The sequence below is a fragment of the Periplaneta americana genome, unplaced genomic scaffold (genome assembly GCF_040183065.1).
Source record: "Periplaneta americana isolate PAMFEO1 unplaced genomic scaffold, P.americana_PAMFEO1_priV1 scaffold_58, whole genome shotgun sequence".
NCBI classification, from domain to species: Eukaryota; Metazoa; Arthropoda; class Insecta; order Blattodea; family Blattidae; genus Periplaneta; species Periplaneta americana.
In genome coordinates, this window is record NW_027185539.1 from 32501 (window position 1) to 40000 (window position 7500).

A 7500-nucleotide genomic window follows, 5' to 3' on the forward strand; every position below is an offset into this window, starting at 1 on the left:
AAACCCCACTTAATAAAAGAAATAAATAAATGTAGGCACCATTCCAAACCACACTATAAAAATATCGTTAACACAGATATCCTCTCCAGAAGTAGCCTAATGGTTGGGGGGGGGGAGAAAGAAATGAAGAGGAAATATGTGACAGGAGTAGGTAATATTATTGATTAGTCAGCTGTCCGAAGACAGGTCCCAACCTGACAAGATATACCAAGAAGACACCACTAGGCTTTTCCTGTCCCCCCTCAACTGCATACAACGCCAACGAAATACAAAGTACAATAATAATGTTGTTGTTATTAATATTTTTATTAGTAGTATTATTTTTATAATTATGTAATGAAAGCAGCCCGAAAGACGTGTTTGTATGCTTGCTGCGAAAATCTAAATGGAATTAGGCATCAATTAAACAGCAGTGGAAGCTGTAATAGATAGCACATGAGTATCTTAGGGACCTAACTGCAAATAGGGGACAAGCATCAACAAGTGAGAGTAAACCATTAACTAATCTGGGAACCCCCTACTAAGCACGAAAATGTCGTGTCACCTTCAAGCACGACTAACAGAGGCAAGGAGTAGGAAAGGCGAATCCGTTGTAGCAGAACATGCCAGGAGTAACATGAGGATTGGTAACAAAATAGGAACAGCGACATAAGAGAGGATAACGGCCAATAAAGTGGCCTGTAACATAGGAGCAGTGAGGGCTGTTCCAGTAAGAGCTACCACGAATCGTAGAGGAGTCCCGGGATGTGAAGTAGGAAAACCTCGCAAAAACACCTCCCAAACGGGACCCAAGCCCACACCCGAGCGCAAAGGGGATCGGCAGGAGAGTGTATGTAACACGGAGTAATACTGTGACCCGAAAATGGTAGTCCCTATAGAAGAAGAATGGCGAACTGTTGGAAAATCACACGCGGGTCAGAAATCGGGACGCCAGATATTTTATTAAGAGGTTTATTATGTCACACAAAATTAACTGCGCAAACGACACAGCTGTGTGTATTAATCTCTCCGACACATATTGTCCTAAACAGAGAGAGAGTATGAAACGTTTAATCCCCTTGGAGGTACTAAGAAAATGCAAACCTATGATGCCTGCAGGACACAAGGCCCCTAAAGGTACGGTTTGTTTAAGGCGATCATCGCCGGGCGCACATCGCCAGCGATTGTCGGCGGAGTTACTAGCAGTTGAAATGAATGCGCACAGTTTCTTTACAGCGAAGATCGCCAGCGCAGTTCGTTGAACGCGACGCAGATCGCTGGAGGTTGCTTCTGAAGCAAATTCAGGACGCACATCGGCGCATTCGTGTTCTATAATCGATATTTAGACAAGGTCATGTTGTAATATCGAATAGCTAATTTGTACGCGTTAACCACGTCTGTACGTTTTGGCTGCAAAACAAAGTCGTTTTGTGATTTTTCGCTGTCTGAAGACGAAATTAATATTGAATATGTGTCACAACAAAACGCCCTTTTTAAATATGAGCATATGAATTAATAAACAAATTAAACAATAAACCCTTACATTACATATTACATTTTTATCACGCCCGAACCCCAGAGAATTTCGTTCAGTGTTGGGTAAGGGGGAAATTCTCCCTTCTGTAAGTTTTACACCAGCTCCGTTGCACTAGATTTCGGCTGCCATAACCTCAATAATAATCTTTTGGCTGCAGTGCGTTATTATACAAAGTTGAATGGCAGGATTGACCTCGGGTCATATAGCCATCACTCGCTTATCAACATACAATTTTTATATATACGAGTACATACGTAGATCTTGTTACATTATATGCACATATAAGCCTACATTTTAAAATTTATTTTACATGTCTTTTAACTATCTCTTTTTATGTAGTTATTTAACTATCTATCTTGTACCAACAATAAAAACATGTTTTTAATTACTTTTAATTTGCACAGTCATCGTACGTAAGTACTTACGCGATATTCTGAAATATAGGGTTTTTTTTTTTTCATTGTAGAGATGTAGTTGATCGTATATACAAGTCATAATATAAGACCAAACGAACCAAACCTAACCAATCACATGTTCGTACATGTAAAGAGTATAAGCGGATTACGAAGGGAACTACCTCAGCGCTAGTTTAGCCAATTTCTTTCATTATTGTTTGGAATACACCATGTAATGTAATAATAATAATAATAATAATAATAATAATAATAATCAGGTGATAACCTGAGTTACTGCCAATCTCTCAACTGGATTTACAAAAATTGTAGGTAAATCAACATTGTGATTTTCAACTAAACTCAAAACATATTGAAACTGGTCAGGTGAGAGTCTGAAATATTCCTTAAATTTTGTCGCCGATTTTATAAAGATGTATCATTATCAATGCGTTAAAACAGAATTCTGTAAACCTATAACTGAATATTACATTAGTCTGCAGCTTGTTCCTTTTATAATACGCATGCGAGATTTTGATATCCGTCATCTACCTCTTCTAGAAAAAAATATCACCTTCATTATGTTGGATTTATTCATTATAATATTTAGGTTATGTCCGTGGCCTACATTAATTTACTTGTCCATAGGTAGCAGATGAGGGAATAAACAAATGGCAATCAACAGCGATGTGCGTCAATAAAGAAACCACTTCTCGGCGATCATCGCCGGCGATGTGCGTCCGACGATGATCGCCATAAACAAACCGTACCATTAGTAAGAAGATTCGATCTCGCTCAGTAAAAGCACTAGCCTCAACGCAAGAGCGCACCTCCTATGCAAAATATAAATCTTTTATGTCCTACCCGACAAACACAGAGTTACGAACTCTATCTGGCGGACACAATAACAGGAATAAATCGGCAACAGCAAGAGAGAGGACTTATGACAGCCCAAATCTGCCTTAAATATATCGACCAGACAAACATTACGTATGAAAAGCAAGATGTACAATTATTTTGAAACCGTAGTTGTTAAGAGCACGAACTGTGGCAGAGGCACAATGCGCCGAGACTGATAAGGAAAACCGTTAATGAAGTCATCACTGGATGACGTAAGATTATGCAATAGTGTAACAGAATCAATCAACGAGCGGAAGGAACAGAAAAGGAGCTTGAGAATATGTCGTGTGTGAACCAAGGGAATAGAGTAGAAAAAACAACAAGGAGGTTGGGAGCTAAAACCGTACTGTCTTTAACACTTCTATATATATATATATATATATATATATATATATATATATATATATATATATAATAAGGGTAATACACAATACACTATAACACGAATGGGAGCCAATTCGATAGTAGCAGTAGCACACAAAATCTAATATAGAAATTCGTGCTGTTTGTGTGTGTGTTTGTGTGTGTGTGTGTTTTTTTTTGTATGAGAGAGAGAGAGAGAGAGAGAGAGAGAGAGCGAGCGAGCGAGCGCAGATGCGCAAGCCACTAAGTGGATCGAAATTCGGTTACGGAGGTCATGGACGCCTCATTCAGACGCTAAATAAGGTAAAGTGTTGATAAAGCGTTGTATAATAACTTACTAAAATAAAATTAAAAAAATCTCGACACGAGAAAAGGAGATGTTAAGTTGACTACGACTGTACACATGGCGGATTTTCTCAATTTAAAGTGCAACTTTGATGAGCGGTTTCCTGGCGCGGCGGGGGGGGGGGCTGCCTTAATGCAAAAATCAAAGTGTTTGCAGTGCCCACCCCCTCATGTCAACCAACCCCCAAAGCGGTCGTAAGCGTTGAGAGGGTACGAAAATAGAGAAATCAAGCGAGAGGAGAAGTGTGGATAGGGAAAGTAACGTCGCGACCTATGCTTCCGAAATGCCGACCGGAGCTAACATGCAGTATCATCCGTTCAAAAACATTACCGCCTCATAGTCTGTACACAACTTTTATTAAATCTCTGCCTCTGTGCAACAGTAATGGTTTTATTACTATACAACAAAGCATGACACCTCTGCGCAAGATATTACAGCAGCGGTCATCAGGACAGTGCACCCTCGAGCTAGCGTCACTTACTCGCGAATAAGACAAATCACTATCGTGCACCCGAGGTTGCTGACAGTAATGATCTCTCTCACTCTCCTTCCCACTCTCTCTCTCTCAAGTCTCTCTCTCCCGCTCTCTCTCCGTCTGAGCGTGTCTCAGTCCCTCCCTCCCTCCCCCCTACTTCACGCGACGGTTCATATTCCGAGACACAATTTACCCCTTACCCACTTCAGGGCATGCTGACGACCAATGAATTACAGTATCGAAGAGTCATTCGAGAACGTCTTAACATTACGTGGTTGGCGTAGCAGGAATAACACAAAAGATAAAAGCATCAGAGCGGAGCAAAGACAAATTATCTATATGGGTCTTCAATAGACACCGATTAGGTTTTCCGAACATGGTGGCAGAAAGGAGGAGATGTTAGAAGGATACAAGACCGAAAGGCTTATAATAAAAGATATACGTTTCGAAACTCGATTAGTTGTTGCAGGGCTTCTCATATATAAAGGCGGCTCAAGTTTTGGTGACCACCACCGAAAAATGGTTGAGGGTGCGAGTAACTTCAAACTTGCCACCTGCCAGTGTAACAGTGGGAGTCTACTATGGACGAAGTAATGACAGAGCCAGTGATAACTCTGTCTTAGCTATGCCTTTTGTTTTAAGTGAGAGTATATATATATATATATATATATATATCGGCCTGGGTACCGTAGTCGTTGTAGATAGCGCTGGCCTTGTGCGCTTGAGGTTGCGAGTTCGATGCCGGCCGAGTTCGATTGCTCGCAACTGCCGAGGTTATATCAGCGTCGCCGGTGTGCCGGAAGTTTGTCCCGCAGGAGTTCTTTTACAAGGCAACATATCTACTGGCATGAGCGAGTCGCATTTAAGCACACTTAAATGCCATCGACTGCGCGAACGAGACGCTATAAGCAGTAAGATGAGCTGTAGTCAGCATGTCAATAGTAGGATTAATAATGGCAAAAGAAGCTAATAAAAGCTATAATTAGCTGCGTAACTCTGGAAAAAAGAACTGACTAAGGAAGAGAGCAATGATGTGCTATGTGTGGAGCGTGGCATTTTATGAGGCAGAAACACGGACATAAGGACGAAGAGAAGAGTCTAGGAGCATTTGTAATAAGGATATAGAGAACAAGGAGCGAGTGAAAAGGACAGACGGAATAATAATTGAAGCTGAGCTAAAAAGACTGAGTGATGAAAGAATAATGCCGAAACTGATCAGGACGAGAAATAGAAATTGGCTGGGTCACTAAGAAGAAACTGGAAACAGGAAGCACTGGAAGTTATAGTGAACGGAAGGCAAGTTCGAGGCAGAAGAATTCAGACAACATAGAGATACATGGATGCATGGAGGCAGTTTCGTGAGGAGAGTAATGGCGAGAACTCGTACGACAGAATCGTTACTTCGAGGTAAAGAACATAATAATTACGGCCCTTTATACAGTCACAACCGCTCTACAACTAAAATTTAATAGTCACCCTATAAAGCGCGGGGAAAGAGGCGCTGTGATGACTCACTGCGGGCGATTGCGCACGTAGAGGTTATGGCCGTAAGAAGCGCGACTTCGATGCGAGGGGAGTTTACTCAGCAGCACCATATTGCACGAAGACACACAACTTCGCTCGTAGTTGCAGAAGATATTAAGTAATTGAGCATTAAAATATATATCATATTATTAAAATAATTTACATAAAGGATAAAATTAAAAAGTAATTTTGTATGGATTAGGAGTCTGATTATTGGAACATGTAGCTAATCGGCAATGTAAGCAGTGCCTCATTACTGGTGCCTTGTTGCTGTTACTTGTGAGGGTGAGACCTGTCTTCGGACAGTTAAAACACACACACACACACACACACACACATATATATATATATATATATATATAAAATGAAGCTCCTCAGAGTGCAGTTGCGGCATATATGTACATATATGACCACATAGTACAACTCACTTGAGGAAAGAACAAAATGATACATGCATCTCAAGTCTAAATACTGAATTTATTATGCAAGATGTAAAAATGAAATAATGTTGTATATAACTGCCGAGGTTATATCAGCGTTGCCGAAGAGCCGGAATTTTGACCCGCAGGAGTTCCTTTACATGCCAGTAAAACTACTGACATGAGCGTGACGCATTGAAGAACACTTAAATAGCATCGACCTGGCCCGGGATGGAACCCGCAACCTCGAGCATAGGAGGCCACCGCTATACCGAGGCCGCAAATATTGAAGATCCTCTGAAATGGATTCTGATTCTTGTGTACAGTACATCTATAAAGAGGTAGTACAACCCACTTCACGAAATGTGACAGAGGAAGAACGATAGTCTATATGCAACTGAAGCATATGTAATTAATGTTATGAAGATGATCCACTCAATCAGATTCACGCAGATGTCGACATCTATTATGTGGCAAAACATGACACAAGACGGTAAGCGACAGACGAAGAGCATATGTCTGTGTGGAACTGAAGCCTATATATTTTATATAATGAAGATCGTCTGAATGAGGTGGATGCAGTTGTGTAAAAGTAATATCGGGCAGTACATCACACTAGACGATATGTGGCAGAGGAAGAACAATTGCCACTAAGCAACTGAAGTCTACACACTATAATAATGGATATTTCATAAAGAACCTATGAATGAGGGTGCGGCAGTTATGAACATCAATAATCAATCATGCAGTACATCTCACATGACGATTTGTGACACACGAAGAACGCTTGATTGTATGGATCTGCAGTCTGACTAGCGTATCTATTCGGTGATATACGCTATGGAGGGGGGGGGAAGGTACATGCCGGCCGGGGGACCGGCCGGCGAGCCAGCCAGTCAGCCAGTCAGCCAGCCAGCTCGCCCGCCCGAAGCTCCCCAGGCCAAGTTGCGACATAGCGTGAGTACTTTGCAGCGTTAGAATGCTAGGATCCTAGGGTACGTAAAGCTCCTCCTGGGATAACGGTTGATGTAACCGCTTGTCAGCCTGGTGGGAAAGGCGCAAAGACTGAAGTACCACCCCGGAACTAATCTTAATCCAGGCGCGCATAAGACGCGTGTTGAAATGTCGTAGCTGGGTACTATATCACAGCATCTCCCGCGGTCCTCTGCTCTCCGAGCACGGCCATTAACGGGGACAAGTGTTTTTCAAAGAAATTGCAGCCAGCTCTCTCGATAATCCGTGCGAGAGCGTCGACTCGCCTATTGACTCTTAACACGGGCACTGCCCGCTAGTAGAACGAAAGTGTGTCCGGTGAGGGAGTACGACTAAATTGCTAGCAGTAATAGTAACGGAAGTAGTAAATAGAAGCAGTAGTAAGAATGTGGAGATTGATTTTTTTTTTAAACCAACAGACTGCCGGGCTACGGCCTAGCAGCAAACTGTTAAATGAAACGTAAGCTCCCTGGTTGATCCTGCCAGTAGTCATATGCTTGTCTCAAAGATTAAGCCATGCATGTCTCAGTGCAAGCCGCATTAAGGTGAAACCGCGAATGGCTCATTAAATC

General features: G+C 41.8%; 1 non-coding gene across 1 annotated transcript in view; it reads left to right on the forward strand.

Moving 5' to 3' along the window:
* The first annotated feature begins 7394 nt into the window (after positions 1-7394).
* LOC138694146 (small subunit ribosomal RNA) overlaps positions 7395-7500 on the forward strand; it is a 1903-nt gene continuing 1797 nt past the window's right edge. The window contains exon 1 of the ribosomal RNA XR_011330819.1: positions 7395-7500. This exon is cut by the window's right edge and continues 1797 nt beyond it. This is a non-coding gene — a ribosomal RNA (small subunit ribosomal RNA).